Source organism: Mytilus edulis, chromosome 10 (genome assembly GCF_963676685.1).
Source record: "Mytilus edulis chromosome 10, xbMytEdul2.2, whole genome shotgun sequence".
In the NCBI taxonomy this organism is placed as follows: Eukaryota; Metazoa; Mollusca; class Bivalvia; order Mytilida; family Mytilidae; genus Mytilus; species Mytilus edulis.
The window spans coordinates 64,772,667-64,792,204 of NC_092353.1; positions in this window are offsets into that span (position 1 = coordinate 64,772,667).

Genomic DNA, 19,538 nt, shown 5'->3' on the forward strand with positions numbered 1-19,538 from the left:
TAATGAATCAAATGACATTATAGGTAGTCAACACAAAAATTGTTTTATACTGTCAGGTTTGAGGTAACGGTAGGTTATTCTTTGTTTATAATGTATTAAGGGGAGATAATCAATCCAAATGACTTCATAGGGGGTGAACACAAAAATTGTTTTATACTGTCAGGTTTGAGGTAGCGGTAGGTTATACTTTGTGTATAATGTATTAAGGGGAGATAATCAATCCAAATGACTTCATAGGTGGTGAACAATAAAAATAAAATTATGCTGTCATGTTTAAGGTAACGGTAGGTTATACCTGTGTATAATGTATTAAGGGGAAATAATGAATCAAATGACATTATAGCTAGTCAACAAAAAAATTGTTTTATACTGTCAGGTTTGAGGTAACGGTAGGCTATACTTTGTGCATAATGTATTAAGGGGAGATAATCAATCCAAATGACTTCATAGGGGGTGAACACAAAAATTGTTTTATACTGTCAGGTTTGAGGTAACGGTAGGTTATACTTTGTGTATAATGTATTAAGGGGAGATAATCAATCCAAATGACTTCATAGGGGGGTGAACAATAAAGATTTGTTTTATACTGTCAGGTTTGAGGTAATGGTAGGTTATACTTTGTGTATAATGTATTAAGGGGAGATAATCAATCCAAATAGGTGGTGAACAATAAAAATTAAATTATACTGTCATGTTTAAGGTAACGGTAGGTTATCCTTTGTGTATAATGTATTAAGGGGAGATAATGTATCAAATGACATTATAGCTAGTCAACAAAAAAAATTGTTTTATACTGTCAGGTTTGAGGTAACGGTAGGTTATACTTTGTGTATAATGTATTTAGGGGAGATAATCAATCCAAATGACTTCATAGGGCGTGAACACAAAAATTGTTTTATACTGTCAGGTTTGAGGTAACGGTAGGTTATACTTTGTGTATAATGTATTAAGGGGAGATAATCAATCCAAATGACTTCATAGGGGGGGGTGAACAATAAAGATTTGTTTTATACTGTCAGGTTTGAGGTAATGGTAGGTTATACTTTGTGTATAATGTATTAAGGGGAGATAATCAATCCAAATGACTTCATAGGTGGTGAACAATAAAAATAAAATTATACTGTCATGTTTAAGGTAACGGTAGGTTATACTTTGTGTATAATGTATTAAGGGGAAATAATGAATCAAATGACATTATAGGTAGTCAACAAAAAAATTGTTTTATACTGTCAGGTTTGAGGTAATGGTAGGTTATACTTTGTGTATAATGTATTAAGGGGAGATAATCAATCCAAATGACTTCATAGGTGGTGAACAATAAAAATAAAATTATACTGTCATGTTTAAGGTAACGGTAGGTTATACTTTGTGTATAATGTATTAAGGGGAAATAATGAATCAAATGACATTATAGGTAGTCAACAAAAAAATTGTTTTATACTGTCAGGTTTGAGGTAACGGTAGCCTATACTTTGTGCATAATGTATTAAGGGGAGATAATCAATCCAAATGACTTCATAGGGGGTGAACACAAAAATTGTTTTATACTGTCAGGTTTGAGGTAACGGTAGGTTATACTTTGTGTATAATGTATTAAGGGGAGATAATCAATCCAAATGACTTCATAGGGGGTGAACAATAAAGATTTGTTTGATACTGTCAGGTTTGATGTAATGGTAGGTTATTCTTTGTGTATAATGTATTAAGGGGAGATAATCAATCCAAATGACTTCATAGGGGGTGAACACAAAAATTGTTTTATACTGTCAGGTTTGAGGTAATGGTAGGTTATACTTTGTGTATAATGTATTAAGGGGAGATAATCAACCAAAATGACTTCATAGGGGGGTGAACAATAAAGATTTGTTTTATACCGTCAGGTTTGATGTAATGGTAATTATTCTTTGTGTATAATGTATTAAGGGGAGATAATCAATCCAAATAGGTGGTGAACAATAAAAATTAAATTATACTGTCATGTTTAAGGTAACTGTAGGTTATACTTTGTGTATAATGTATTAAGGGGAGATAATGAATCAAATGACATTATAGGTAGTCAACAAAAAAATTGTTTTATACTGTCAGGTTTGAGGTAACAGTAGGTTATTCTTTGTTTATAATGTATTAAGGGGAGATAATCAATCCAAATGACTTCATAGGGGGTGAACACAAAAATTGTTTTATACTGTCAAGTTTGAGGTAATGGTAAGTTATACTTTGTGTATAATGTATTAAGGGGAGATAATCAATCCAAATTAATGACTTCATAGGGGGGTGAACAATAAAGATTTGTTTTATACTGTCAGGTTTGAGGTAATGGTAGGTTATACTTTGTCTATAATGTATTAAGGGGAGATAATCAATCCAAATTACTTCATAGGGTCCGAGTACACAGTTATTTCGTAGTGCATTTCTTTTATACAATAAATGTAAATAAAAAAAATCCCACCTGCGCTTTCTCAATAAGATTTTTACATTGTGTTGTACTACTTTTGGGACAAATTATATCAAAATTATAGAAAACTTCATCAGCTCTAACTCAAAATATGGACAATTTTGTGTTAAGGGGGTCTTGAAATCTTTTGACAGCTTCTGAAGTGCTCATTTTTGACCTTTTTCAGCTGGACTTAATCACTACTTTACCTAAATATTTATGACCCAATTTTTTTTACAGTGTCATTTCACCCCCCAACTTGCTATATGAGGCATAAAACATGGAGAATTAAATTTGGAAGGGGTATAACAAAAATTGGCAAGTAACACACTGTCCACATTAAGGACTATATTCGTGAACAACGAAAATTAAAGGACGATAACTGTGTACTCGGACCTAATAGGATAGAAAAAGTTGACCAATCTTTATAAAACTTGGTATGACACAAGCCTAATATATTATAAGACTGCTTACAAAGTTTCATAGCAATAGGATATATATTATAGACACTATGATAAATTCTATATTCAACTTTACGTCTTAAATTTGGACGTTAAAATTGAGAAATTTCAACTATCAACATTTGGGGCTTTTAAAATTAAAATATTGCAAAAAAATACTTTTACAATGTCTTAATATATAAAACATCATGTATTTAAAGCAATAGAGTACTCATTTTATATATCAGACTAAGCATAATTTTTCAAAAGTCAAATTTATATGAGCCTGTGCCTAAAAATGGAGGTTTTCCAATGAAGGGGAGCCTTACATGAAGATGTAATATTTTCCAGCAATTTTAAATTTGTGAAGCTTTTTGATTATAAATGATCCTTACATATGTACTTAATGTACTTTAAATGGAAAGAAAACTTACAAATAACATATCATATTAGTTTAAAAGGGTCTTAGGCCAAGTATGACTAAAAATAATTTAGGGTCAATTTAGGCCGTAGCACATATTTACATTTAAAAATGCATATTGAAGCTATAGGAAATAAAAAATTGTGTCTTTTCTATCATTTCTATACTCAGGTGACATGATACAATGAATCTGAGCACATAACGCCTCTTACATTCAACTTTTTGAGCAGACAATATGGTCTGATACAAAGATTTTTCACTTTTTAGTGAAATACTTGCATGTAATTTTAGTCTCAACAGGCTTATATTTGAACCACATGGTATCCTACAGAGGTAAAGAAAGATATTATGTGAAATGAAACAGGTACAAAAGACATTGTTAAGTGCTTTTTATACAAATTTAATGAGGTCTTTATTATGGACTTCAACTTTTATGTACCATGCTCCTCACATTTAACTTGATCCAAACAGGGCGTTAGATGAGGGTCATTTATACAACACACTTTGCTCATATTGTCTGAGATAATCTTCTTTTCTGTAAATTCAGAGTTCACAAATGAGTAATACAACTGGATTAAATCATAGAAACACAAAAATTGACACATGAAAACATGTCAGATAGAAAGTCAAAATGCCACTTATGCATCAAAATTGAAAAAGCTATGAAATGCTTATTTTGACCATATAATGCCAAAATTGGTCATTTTTGCAGAAATTCTATCAAATAAAAGTTTAATTCCTTTAGTTTTATGCTATTTGACAAATTGACACCATCAAATCATTCAGGGAAGTTGCCAAAATACAGATTCTATATTTCCTGATTTCACCTCTTAGGTCCGAGTACACAGTTATTTCGTAGTGCATTTCTTTTATACAATAAATGTAAATAAAAAAAATCCCACCTGCGCTTTCTAAATAAGATTTTTACAGTGTGTTGTACTACTTTTGGGACAAATTATATCAAAATTATAGAAAACTTCATCAGCTCTAACTCAAAATATGGACAATTTTGTGTTAGGGGGTCTTGAAATCTTTTGACAGCTTCTGAAGGGCTCATTTTTGACCTTTTTCAGCTGGACCTAATCACTACTTTACCTAAATATTTATGACCCAATTTTTTTTACAGTGTCATTTCACCCCCCAACTTGCTATATGAGGCATAAAACATGGAGAATTAAATTTGGAAGGGGTATAACAAAAATTGGCAAGTAACACACTGTCCACATTAAGGACTATATTCGTGAACAACGAAAATCAAAGGACGATAACTGTGTACTCGGACCATAGGGGGTGAACACAAAAATTGTTTTATACTGTCAGGTTTAAGGAAACAGTAGGTTATACTTTGTGTATAATGTATTAAGGGGAGATAATGTATCAAATGACATTATAGGTAGTCAACAAAAAAATTGTTTTATACTGTCAGGTTTGAGGTAACGGTAGGTTATACTTTGTGTATAATGTATTTAGGGGAGATAATCAATCCAAATGACTTCTTAGGGGGTGAACACAAAAATTGTTTTATACTGTCAGGTTTGAGGTAACGGTAGGTTATACTTTGTGTATAATGTATTAAGGGGAGATAATCAATCCAAATGACTTCATAGTGGGGTGAACAATAAAGATTTGTTTTAAACTGTCAGGTTTGAGGTAATGGTAGGTTATACTTTGTGTATAATGTATTATGGGGGGATAATCAATCCAAATGACTTCATAGGTGGTGAACAATAAAAATAAAACTATACTGTCATGTTTAAGGTAACGGTAGGTTATACTTTGTGTATAATGTATTAAGGGGAGATAATGTATCAAATGACATAGGTAGTCAACAAAAAAATTGTTTTATACTTTCAGGTTTGAGGTAACGGTAGGTTATACTTTGTGTATAATGTATTTAGGGGAGATAATCAATCCAAATAGGTGGTGAACAATAAAAATTAAATTATACTGTCATGTTTAAGGTAATGGTAGGTTATACTTTGTGTATAATGTATTAAGGGGAGATAATCAATCCAAATGACTTCATAGGGGGGTGAACAATAAAGATTTGTTTTATACTGTCAGGTTTGATGTAATGGTAGGTTATTCTTTGTGTATAATGTATTAAGGGGAGATAATCAATCCAAATAGGTGGTGAACAATAAAAATTAAATTATACTGTCATGTTTAAGGTGACTGTAGGTTATACTTTGTGTATAATGTATTAAGGGGAGATAATGAATCAAATGACATTATAGGTAGTCAACACAAAAATTGTTTTATACTGTCAGGTTTGAGGTAACGGTAGGTTATTCTTTGTTTATAATGTATTAAGGGGAGATAATCAATCCAAATGACTTCATAGGGGGTGAACACAAAAATTGTTTTATACTGTCAGGTTTGAGGTAACGGTAGGTTATACTTTGTGTATAATGTATTAAGGGGAGATAATGAATCAAATGACATTATAGGTAGTCAACAAAAAATTTGTTTTATACTGTTAGGTTTGAGGTAACGGTAGGCTATACTTTGGATAATCAATCCAAATGACTTCATAGGGGGTGAACACAAAAATTATTTTATACTGTCAGGTTTGAGGTAATGGGAGGTTATACTTTGTGTATAATGTATTAAGGGGAGATAATCAATCAAAATGAATTTATAGGGGGGTGAACAATAAAGATTTGTTTTATACTTTCAGGTTTGAGATAATGGTAGGTTATACTTTGTGTATAATGTATTAAGGGGAGATAATCAATCCAAATGACTTCATTGGGGGGTGAACAATAAAGATTTGTTTTAAACTGTCAGGTTTGAGGTAATGGTAGGTTATACTTTGTGTATAATGTATTAAGGGGAGATAATCAATCTAAATGACTTCATAGGGGGTGAACACAAAAATTGTTTTATACTGTCAGGTTTGAGGTAACGGTAGGTTATACTTTGTGTATAATGTATTAAGGGGAGATAATGAATCAAATGACATTATAGGTAGTCAACAAAAAAATTGTTTTATACTGTCAGGTTTGAGGTAACGGTAGGTTATTCTTTGTGTATAATGTTTTAAGGGGAGATAATCAATCCAAATGACTTCATAAGGGTTGAACACAAAAATTGTTTTATACTGTCAGGTTTGAGGTAACGGTAGGTTATACTTTGTGTATAATGTATTAAGGGGAGATAATCCAAATGACTTCATAGGGTGGTGAACAATAATAATTTGTTTTATACTGTCAGGTTTGAGGTAATGGTAGGTTATACTTTGTGTATAATGTATTAAGGGGAGATAATCAATCCAAATGACTTCATAGGTGGTGAACAATAAAAATAAAATTATACTGTCATGTTTAAGGTAACGGTAGGTGATACTTTGTGTATAATGTATTAAGGGGAGATAATGAATCAAATGACATTATAGGTAGTCAACAAAAAAAATGTTTTATACTGTCAGGTTTGAGGTAACGGTAGGTTATACTTTGTGCATAATGTATTAAGGGGAGATAATCAATCCAAATGACTTCATAGGGGGGTGAACAATTAAGATTTGTTTTATACTGTCAGGTTTGAGGGTAATGGTAGGTTATACTTTGTGTATAATGTATTAAGGGGAGATAATCAATCCAAATAGGTGGTGAACAATAAAAATAAAATTATACTGTATGTTTAAGGTAACGGTAGGTTATACTTTGTGTATAATGCATTAAGGGGAGATAATGAATCAAATGACATTATAGGTAGTCAACACAAAAATTGTTTTATACTGTCAGGTTTGAGGTAACGGTAGGTTATTCTTTGTTTATAATGTATTAAGGGGAGATAATCAATCCAAATGACTTCATAGGGGGTGAACACAAAAATTGTTTTATACTGTCAGGTTTGAGGTAACGGTAGGTTATACTTTGTGTATAATGTATTAAGGGGAGATAATGAATCAAATGACATTATAGGTAGTCAACAAAAAATTTGTTTTATACTGTCAGGTTTGAGGTAACGGTAGGCTATACTTTGGATAATCAATCCAAATGACTTCATAGGGGGTGAACACAAAAATTATTTTATACTGTCAGGTTTGAGGTAACGGTAGGTTATACTTTGTGTATAATGTATTAAGGGGAGATAATCAATCAAAATGAATTTATAGGGGGGTGAACAATAAAGATTTGTTTTATACTTTCAGGTTTGAGATAATGGTAGGTTATACTTTGTGTATAATGTATTAAGGGGAGATAATCAATCCAAATGACTTCATTGGGGGGTGAACAATAAAGATTTGTTTTAAACTGTCAGGTTTGAGGTAATGGTAGGTTATACTTTGTGTATAATGTATTAAGGGGAGATAATCAATCTAAATGACTTCATAGGGGGTGAACACAAAAATTGTTTTATACTGTCAGGTTTGAGGTAACGGTAGGTTATACTTTGTGTATAATGTATTAAGGGGAGATAATGAATCAAATGACATTATAGGCAGTCAACAAAAAAATTGTTTTATACTGTCAGGTTTGAGGTAACGGTAGGTTATTCTTTGTGTATAATGTTTTAAGGGGAGATAATCAATCCAAATGACTTCATAAGGGGTGAACACAAAAATTGTTTTATACTGTCAGGTTTGAGGTAACGGTAGGTTATACTTTGTGTATAATGTATTAAGGGGAGATAATCCAAATGACTTCATAGGGTGGTGAACAAAAATAATTTGTTTTATACTGTGAGGTTTGAGGTAATGGTAGGTTATACTTTGTGTATAATGTATTAAGGGGAGATAATCAATCCAAATGACTTCATAGGTGGTGAACAATAAAAATAAAATTATACTGTCATGTTTAAGGTAACGGTAGGTGATACTTTGTGTATAATGTATTAAGGGGAGATAATGAATCAAATGACATTATAGGTAGTCAACAAAAAAATTGTTTTATACTGTCAGGTTTGAGGTAACGGTAGGTTATTCTTTGTGTATAATGTTTTAAGGGGAGATAATCAATCCAAATGACTTCATAAGGGTTGAACACAAAAATTGTTTTATACTGTCAGGTTTGAGGTAACGGTAGGTTATACTTTGTGTATAATGTATTAAGGGGAGATAATCCAAATGACTTCATAGGGTGGTGAACAATAATAATTTGTTTTATACTGTCAGGTTTGAGGTAATGGTAGGTTATACTTTGTGTATAATGTATTAAGGGGAGATAATCAATCCAAATGACTTCATAGGTGGTGAACAATAAAAATAAAATTATACTGTCATGTTTAAGGTAACAGTAGGTGATACTTTGTGTATAATGTATTAAGGGGAGATAATGAACCAAATAACATTATAGGTAGTCAACAAAAAAAATGTTTTATACTGTCAGGTTTGAGGTAACGGTAGGTTATACTTTGTGCATAATGTATTAAGGGGAGATAATCAATCCAAATGACTTCATAGGGGGGTGAACAATTAAGATTTGTTTTATACTGTCAGGTTTGAGGGTAATGGTAGGTTATACTTTGTGTATAATGTATTAAGGGGAGATAATCAATCCAAATAGGTGGTGAACAATAAAAATAAAATTATACTGTATGTTTAAGGTAACGGTAGGTTATACTTTGTGTATAATGCATTAAGGGGAGATAATGAATCAAATGACATTATAGGTAGTCAACACAAAAATTGTTTTATACTGTCAGGTTTGAGGTAACGGTAGGTTATTCTTTGTTTATAATGTATTAAGGGGAGATAATCAATCCAAATGACTTCATAGGGGGTGAACACAAAAATTGTTTTATACTGTCAGGTTTGAGGTAACGGTAGGTTATACTTTGTGTATAATGTATTAAGGGGAGATAATGAATCAAATGACATTATAGGTAGTCAACAAAAAATTTGTTTTATACTGTCAGGTTTGAGGTAACGGTAGGCTATACTTTGGATAATCAATCCAAATGACTTCATAGGGGGTGAACACAAAAATTATTTTATACTGTCAGGTTTGAGGTAATGGTAGGTTATACTTTGTGTATAATGTATTAAGGGGAGATAATCAATCAAAATGAATTTATAGGGGGGTGAACAATAAAGATTTGTTTTATACTTTCAGGTTTGAGATAATGGTAGGTTATACTTTGTGTATAATGTATTAAGGGGAGATAATCAATCCAAATGACTTCATTGGGGGGTGAACAATAAAGATTTGTTTTAAACTGTCAGGTTTGAGGTAATGGTAGGTTATACTTTGTGTATAATGTATTAAGGGGAGATAATCAATCTAAATGACTTCATAGGGGGTGAACACAAAAATTGTTTTATACTGTCAGGTTTGAGGTAACGGTAGGTTATACTTTGTGTATAATGTATTAAGGGGAGATAATGAATCAAATGACATTATAGGTAGTCAACAAAAAAATTGTTTTATACTGTCAGGTTTGAGGTAACGGTAGGTTATTCTTTGTGTATAATGTTTTAAGGGGAGATAATCAATCCAAATGACTTCATAAGGGGTGAACACAAAAATTGTTTTATACTGTCAGGTTTGAGGTAACGGTAGGTTATACTTTGTGTATAATGTATTAAGGGGAGATAATCCAAATGACTTCATAGGGTGGTGAACAATAATAATTTGTTTTATACTGTCAGGTTTGAGGTAATGGTAGGTTATACTTTGTGTATAATGTATTAAGGGGAGATAATCAATCCAAATGACTTCATAGGTGGTGAACAATAAAAATAAAATTATACTGTCATGTTTAAGGTAACGGTAGGTGATACTTTGTGTATAATGTATTAAGGGGAGATAATGAATCAAATGACATTATAGGTAGTCAACAAAAAAAATGTTTTATACTGTCAGGTTTGAGGTAACGGTAGGTTATACTTTGTGCATAATGTATTAAGGGGAGATAATCAATCCAAATGACTTCATAGGAGGGTGAACACTTAAGATTTGTTTTATACTGTCAGGTTTGAGGGTAATGGTAGGTTATACTTTGTGTATAATGTATTAAGGGGAGATAATCAATCCAAATAGGTGGTGAACAATAAAAATAAAATTATACTGTCATGTTTAAGGTAACGGTAGGTTATACTTTGTGTATAATGCATTAAGGGGAGATAATGAATCAAATGACATTATAGGTAGTCAACAAAAAATTTGTTTTATACTGTCAGGTTTGAGGTAACGGTAGGCTATACTTTGTGCATAATGTATTAAGGGGAGATAATCAATCCAAATGACTTCATAGGGGGTGAACACAAAAATTGTTTTATACTGTCAGTTTTGAGGTAATGGTAGGTTATACTTTGTGTATAATGTATTAAGGGGAGATAATCAATCAAAATGAATTTATAGGGGGGTGAACAATAAAGATTTGTTTTATACTGTCAGGTTTGAGGTAATGGTAGGTTATACTTTGTGTATAATGTATTAAGGGGAAATAATCAATCCAAATGACTTCATTGGGGGGTGAACGATAAAGATTTGTTTTAAACTGTCAGGTTTGAGGTAATGGTAGGTTATACTTTGTGTATAATGTATTAAGGGGAGATAATCGATCTAAATGACTTCATAGGGGGTGAACACAAAAATTGTTTTATACTGTCAGGTTTGAGGTAAAGGTAGGTTATACTTTGTGTATAATGTATTAAGGGGAGATAATGAATCAAATGACATTATAGGTAGTCAACAAAAAAATTGTTTTATACTGTCAGGTTTGAGGTAACGGTAGGTTATTCTTTGTGTATAATGTTTTAAGGGGAGATAATCAATCCAAATGACTTCATAGGGGGTGAACACAAAAATTGTTTTATACTTTCAGGTTTGAGGTAACGGTAGGTTAGACTTTGTGTATAATGTATTAAGGGGAGATAATCAATCCAAATGACTTCATTTGGGGGTGAACAATAAAAATTTGTTTTATACTGTCAGGTTTGAGGTAATGGTAGGTTATACTTTGTGTATTATGTATTAAGGGGAAATAATCAATCCAAATAGGTGGTGAACAATAAAAATAAAATTATACTGTCATGTTTAAGGTAACTGTAGGTTATACTTTGTGTATAATGTATTAAGGGGAGATAATGAATCAAATGACATTATAGGTAGTCAACAAAAAAATTGTTTTATACTGTCAGGTTTGAGGTAACGGTAGGTTATACTTTGTGTATAATGTATTTAGGGGAGATAATCAATCAAAATGAATTGATAGGGGGGTGAACAATAAAGATTTGTTTTATACTGTCAGGTTTGAGGTAATGGTAGGTTATACTTTGTGTATAATGTATTAAGGGGAGATAATCAATCCAAATGACTTCATTGGGGGGTGAAAAATAAAGATTTGTTTTAAACTGTCAGGTTTGAGGTAATGGTAGGTTATACTTTGTGTTTAATGTATTAAGGGGAGATACTCAATCTAAATGACTTCATAGGGGGTGAACACAAAAATTGTTTTATACTGTCAGGTTTGAGGTAACGGTAGGTTATACTTTGTGTATAATGTATTAAGGGGAGATAATGAATCAAATGACATTATAGGTAGTCAACAAAAAAATTGTTTTATACTGTCAGGTTTGAGGTAACGGTAGGTTATACTTTGTGTATTATGTATTAAGGGGAGATAATCAATCAAAATGAATTGATAGGGGGGTGAACAATAAAGATTTGTTTTATACTGTCAGGTTTGAGGTAATGGTAGGTTATACTTTGTGTATAATGTATTAAGGGGAGATAATCAATCCAAATGACTTCATTGGGGGGTGAAAAATAAAGATTTGTTTTAAACTGTCAGGTTTGAGGTAATGGTAGGTTATACTTTGTGTTTAATGTATTAAGGGGAGATACTCAATCTAAATGACTTCATAGGGGGTGAACACAAAAATTGTTTTATACTGTGAGGTTTGAGGTAACAGTAGGTTATACTTTGTATATAATGTATTAAGGGGAGATAATGAATCAAATGACATTATAGGTAGTCAACAAAAAAATTGTTTTATACTGTCAGGTTTGAGGTAACGGTAGGTTATACTTTGTGTATTATGTATTAAGGGGAAATAATTAGTGTTGTCAATGGTTAACCGGTTAACCGGTTAATCGGTCGAACGACCGAATACCGAATACCAAAAACGCTAACCGGTTAACCGGACTTTTTTCAATTTCGATAGATTTGATATAAATTTGTGTTGAAAATCAAATCATTAAATAGTTGTTTTATTTAAAAATTGTCGTCGTGGTAATTAGTTTGACAGATCAATTGTCCAGTATATTGATTGCTATTGTTAATCCTAAAAACATAAAATTAATTAAAGTTCGGGGCAGGATCTTTAAGAAACATAATTAGTAAACATGTTTTTTAACAGTAACTTTAAATCAGTAATGAGATTTAATTTTACTAATTACTTCATTATTTCGTTTAAGATCTAATATTGTGTAAACCTACATTTAAATGTGCAACCTCCGTAGTGCAAGGGTTAGTCTTACTTTAAATTAAAAAATTGTGAAATGCAAAACAATGGGAATGTACTCAATGTATACGTAAAAGTACGAGTACTTGCTTAAAGAAAAAAGCAAACATAATGAAGAAAAAGGTCGTACAGCATGTGCAATGACCTATAGTTGTTAATTTCTGTGTCATTTTGGTCTCTTGTGAAGAATTGTCTCATTGGCAATCATACCACATCTTCTTTTTTTATAATTAATCATTTCAAATTAAAACACACTCCATTATTTTCGGAGACAACAAGAGAAAAGGAAAGAATAATCGGTTTCAGACATATGACATATTCAATTCTACGAGATTAAAATTTTGTTTTTGGATTTTTTAATCTGAAGTTGGTACAAACGCTATAGTTGATACGGTGTATTTGATTATTAAAAGTCAAACTTCGCCAGGAATCCTCACAGACAAGCCTTATAATGCTAAAGGAAAGACTTCAATTATAAAACCGTATTTATGACTTGTTGTCAAATTGACACTCATACCACATCTTATATCTATGTGTAGGGTTCTATTGATAAGGCTTTCAAACATCAACTTAAATTACCGGTTAACCGGTTAATCGGTCGAACGATTATCCGAGTAACCGGTTCGGCAAAAGTGTACAATTTGACAACACTAGAAATAATCAATCCAAATAGGTGGTGAACAATAAAAATAGGTGAGCAATAAAATAAATAAATACTGTCAGGTTTGAGGTAACGGTAGGTTATACTTTGTGTATAACGTATTTAGGGGAGATAATCAATCCAAATGACTTCATAGGGGGTGAACACAAAAATTGTTTTATACTGTCAGGTTTGAGGTAACGGTAGGTTAGACTTTGTGTATAATGTATTAAGGGGAGATAATCAATCCAAATGACATTATAGATAGTCAACAAAAAAATTGTTTTATACTGTCAGGTTTGAGGTAACGGTAGGCTATACTTTGTGCATAATGTATTAAGGGGAAATAATCAATCCAAATAGGTGGTGAACAATAAAAATACAATTATACAGTCATGTTTAAGGTAACGGTAGGTTATACTTTGTGTATAATGTATTAAGGGGAGATAATGAATCAAATGACATTATAGGTAGTCAACAAACAATTTGTTTTATACTGTCAGGTTTGAGGTAACGGTAGGCTATACTTTGTGCATAATGTATTAAGGGGAGATAATCAATCCAAATGACTTCATAGGGGGTGAACACAAAAATTGTTTTATACTGTCAGGTTTGAGGTAACGGCAGGTTAGACTTTGTGTATAATGTATTAAGGGGAGATAATCAATCCAAATGACTTCATTTGGGGGTGAACAATAGAGATTTGTTTTATACTGTCAGGTTTGAGGTAATGGTAGGTTATACTTTGTGTATAATGTATTAAAGGGAAATAATCAATCCAAATAGGTGGTGAACAATAAAAATAAAATTATACTGTCATGTTTAAAGTAACGGTAGGTTATACTTTGTGTATAATGTATTAAGGGGAGATAATGAATCAAATGACATTATAGGTAGTCAACAAAAAAATTGTTTTATACTGTCAGGTTTGAGGTAACGGTAGGTTATATTTTGTGTATAATGTATTTAGGGGAGATAATCAATCCAAATGACTTCATTGGGGGGTGAACAATAAAGAATTGTTTTAAACTGTCAGGTTTGAGGTAATGGTAGGTTATACTTTGTGTTTAATGTATTAAGGGGAGATACTCAATCTAAATGACTTCATAGGGGGTGAACACAAAAATTGTTTTATACTGTCAGGTTTGAGGTAATGGTAGGTTATACTTGTGTATAATGTATTAAGGGGAGATAATGAATCAAATGACATTATAGGTACCGGTAGTCAACAAAAAAATTGTTGTATACTGTCAGGTTTGAGGTAACGGTAGGTTATTCTTTGTGTATAATGTTTTAAGGGGAGATAATCAATCCAAATGACTTCATAAGGGTTGAACACAAAAATTGTTTTATACTGTCAGGTTTGAGGTAACGGTAGGTTATACTTTGTGTATAATGTATTAAGGGGAGATAATCCAAATGACTTCATAGTGGGGTGAACAATAATAATTTGTTTTATACTGTCAGATTTGAGGTAATGGTAGGTTATACTTTGTGTATAATGTATAAAGGGGAGATAATCAATCCAAATAGGTGGTGAACAATAAAAATACAGTTATACTGTCATGTTTAAGGTAACGGTAGGTTATACTTTGTGTATAATGTATTAAGGGGAGATAATCAATCAAATGACATTATAGGTAGTCAACAAAAAAATTGTTTTATACTGTCAGGTTTGAGGTAACAGTAGATTATACTTTGTGTATAATGTATTTAGGGGAGATAATCAATCCAAATGACTTCATAGGGAGTGAACACAAAAATTGTTTTATACTCTCAGGTTTGAGGTAACGGTAGGTTATACTTTGTGTATAATGTATTAAGGGGAGATAATCAATCAAAATGAATTTATAGGGGGGTGAACAACAAAAGATTTGTTTTATACTGTCAGGTTTGAGGTAATGGTAGGTTATACTTTGTGTATAATGTATTTAGGGGAGATAATCAATCCAAATGACTTCATTGGGGGGTGAACAATAAAGATTTGTTTTAAACTGTCAGGTTTGAGGTAATGGTAGGTTATACTCTGTGTATAATGTAGTAAGGGGAGATAATCAATCTAAATGACTTCATAGGGGGTGAACACAAAAATTGTTTTATACTGTCAGGTTGAGGTAACGGTAGGTTATACTTTGTGTATAATGTATTAAAGGGAGATAATGAATCAAATGACATTATAGATAGTCAACAAAAAAATTGTTTTATACTGTCAAGTTTGAGGTAACGGTAGGCTATACTTTGTGCATAATGTATTAAGGGGAGATAATCAATCCAAATAGGTGGTGAACAATAAAAATACAATTATACAGTCATGTTTAAGGTAACGGTAGGTTATACTTTGTGTATAATGTATTAAGGGGAGATAATGAATCAAATGACATTATAGGCAGTCAACAAACAATTTGTTTTATACTGTCAGGTTTGAGGTAACGGTAGGCTATACTTTGTGCATAATGTATTAAGGGGAGATAATCAATCCAAATGACTTCATAGGGGGTGAACACAAAAATTGTTTTATACTGTCAGGTTTGAGGTAACGGCAGGTTAGACTTTGTGTATAATGTATTAAGGGGAGATAATCAATCCAAATGACTTCATTTGGGGGTGAACAATAAAGATTTGTTTTATACTGTCAGGTTTGAGGTAATGGTAGGTTATACTTTGTGTATAATGTATTAAGGGGAAATAATCAATCCAAATAGGTGGTGAACAATAAAAATAAAATTATACTGTCATGTTTAAAGTAACGGTAGGTTATACTTTGTGTATAATGTATTAAGGGGAGATAATGAATCAAATGACATTATAGGTAGTCAACAAAAAAATTGTTTTATACTGTCAGGTTTGAGGTAACGGTAGGTTGTACTTTGTGTACAATGTATTTAGGGGAGATAATCAATCCAATTGACTTCATAGGGGGTGAACACAAAAATTGTTTTATACTGTTAGGTTTGAGGTAACGGTAGGTTATACTTTGTGTATAATGTATTAAGGGGAGATAATCAATCAAAATGAATTTATAGGGGGGTGAACAATAAAGATTTGTTTTATACTGTCAGGTTTGAGGTAATGGTAGGTTATACTTTGTGTATAATGTATTAAGGGGAGATAATCAATCCAAATGACTTCATTGGGGGGTGAACAATAAAGAATTGTTTTAAACTGTCAGGTTTGAGGTAATGGTAGGTTATACTTTGTGTTTAATGTATTAAGGGGAGATACTCAATCTAAATGACTTCATAGGGGGTGAACACAAAAATTGTTTTATACTGTCAGGTTTGAGGTAATGGTAGGTTATACTTGTGTATAATGTATTAAGGGGAGATAATGAATCAAATGACATTATAGGTAGTCAACAAAAAAATTGTTGTATACTGTCAAGTTTGAGGTAACGGTAGGTTATTCTTTGTGTATAATGTATTAAGGGGAGATAATCAATCCAAATGACTTCATAGGGGGTGAACACAAAAATTATTTTATACTGTCAGGTTTGAGGTAATGGTAGGTTATACTTTGAGTATAATGTATTAAGGGGAGATAATCCAAATGACTTCATAGTGGGGTGAACAATAATAATTTGTTTTATACTGTCAGATTTGAGGTAATGGTAGGTTATACTTTGTGTATAATGTATTAAGGGGAGATAATCAATCCAAATAGGTGGTGAACAATAAAAATACAGTTATACTGTCATGTTTAAGGTTACGGTAGGTTATACTTTGTGTATAATGTATTAAGGGGAGATAATCAATCAAATGACATTATAGGTAGTCAACAAAAAAATTGTTTTATACTGTCAGGTTTGAGGTAACGGTAGGTTATACTTTGTGTATAATGTATTTAGGGGAGATAATCAATCCAAATGACTTCATAGGGAGTGAACACAAAAATTGTTTTATACTCTCAGGTTTGAGGTAACGGTAGGTTATACTTTGTGTATAATGTATTAAGGGGAGATAATCAATCAAAATGAATTGATAGGGGGTTGAACAACAAAAGATTTGTTTTATACTGTCAGGTTTGAGATAATGGTAGGTTATACTTTGTGTATAATGTATTTAGGGGAGATAATCAATCCAAATGACTTCATTGGGGGGTGAACAATAAAGATTTGTTTTAAACTGTCAGGTTTGAGGTAATGGTAGGTTATACTCTGTGTATAATGTAGTAAGGGGAGATAATCAATCTAAATGACTTCATAGGGGGTGAACACAAAAATTGTTTTATACTGTCAGGTTGAGGTAACGGTAGGTTATACTTTGTGTATAATGTATTAAGGGGAGATAATGAATCAAATGACATTATAGATAGTCAACAAAAAAATTGTTTTATACTGTCAGGTTTGAGGTAACGGTAGGCTATACTTTGTGCATAATGTATTAAGGGGAGATAATCAATCCAAATAGGTGGTGAACAATAAAAATACAATTATACAGTCATGTTTAAGGTAACGGTAGGTTATACTTTGTGTATAATGTATTAAGGGGAGATAATGAATCAAATGACATTATAGGCAGTCAACAAACAATTTGTTTTATACTGTCAGGTTTGAGGTAACGGTAGGCTATACTTTGTGCATAATGTATTAAGGGGAGATAATCAATCCAAATGACTTCATAGGGGGTGAACACAAAAATTGTTTTATACTGTCAGGTTTGAGGTAACGGTAGGTTAGACTTTGTGTATAATGTATTAAGGGGAGATAATCAATCAAAATGACTTCATAGGGGGGTGAACAATAAAGATTTGTTTTATACTGTCAGGTTTGAGGTAATGGTAGGTTATACTTTGTATATAATGTATTAAGGGGAGATAATCAATCCAAATGACTTCATAGGGGGGTGAACAATAAAGATTTGTTTTAAACTTGTCAGGTTTGAGGTAATGGTAGGTTTTACTTTGTGTATAATGTATTAAGGGGAGATAATCAATCTAAATGACTTCATAGGGGTTGAACACAAGAATTGTTTTATACTGTCAGGTTTGAGGTAACGGTAGGTTATACTTTGTGTATAATGTATTAAGGGGAGATAATCAATCCAAATGACTTCATAGGGGGGTGAACAATAGATTTGTTTTATACTGTCAGGTTTGAGGTAATGGTAGGTTACACTTTGTGTATAATGTATTAAGGGGAGATAATCAATCCAAATAGGTGGTGAACAATAAAAATTAAATTATACTGTCATGTTTAAGGTAATGGAAGGTTATACTTTGTGTATAATGTATTAAGGGGAGATAATGAATCAGATGACATTATAGGTAGTCAACAACAACAAAATTTTATACTGTCAGGTTTGAGGTAACAGTAGGTTATACTTTGTGTATAATGTATTAAAGGGAGATAATCAATCCAAATGACTTCATATGTGGTGAACAATAAAAATAAAATTATACTGTCATGTTTAAGGTAACGGTAGGTTATACTTTATGTATAATGTATTAAGGGGAGATAATGAATCAAATGACATTATAGGTAGTCAACAAAAAAATTGTTTTATACTGTCAGTTTTGAGGTAATGGTAGGTTATACTTTGTGTATAATGTATTAAGGGGAGATAATCAATCCAAATGACTTCATAGGTGGTGAACAATAAAAATAAAATTATACTGTCATGTTTAAGGTAACGGTAGGTTATACTTTATGTATAATGTATTAAGGGGAGTTAATGAATCAAATGACATTATAGGTAGTCAACAAAAAAATTGTTTTATACTGTCAGTTTTGAGGTAACGGTAGGTTATACTTTGTGTATAATGTATTAAGGGGAGATAATCAATCCAAATGACTTCATAGGGGTTGAACACAAAAATTGTTTTATACTGTCAGGTTTGAGGTAACTGTAGGTTATACTTTGTGTATAATGTATTAAGGGAAGATAATCAATCCAAGTGACTTCATAGGGGGTTAACAATAAATATTTGTTTAATACTGTCAGGTTTGAGGTAACGGTAGGTTATACTTTGTGTATAATGTATTAAGGGGAGATAATCAATCCAAATGAGTTCATAGGGAGTGTATAAAGATTTGTTTTATACTGTCATGTTTGAGGTAACGGTAGGTTATTCTTTGTGTATAATGTATTAAGGGGAGATAATCAATCCAAATGACTTCATAGGGGGTGAACAATAAAGATTTATTTCATACTGTCAGGTTTGAGGTAACGGTAGGTTATACTTTGTGTATA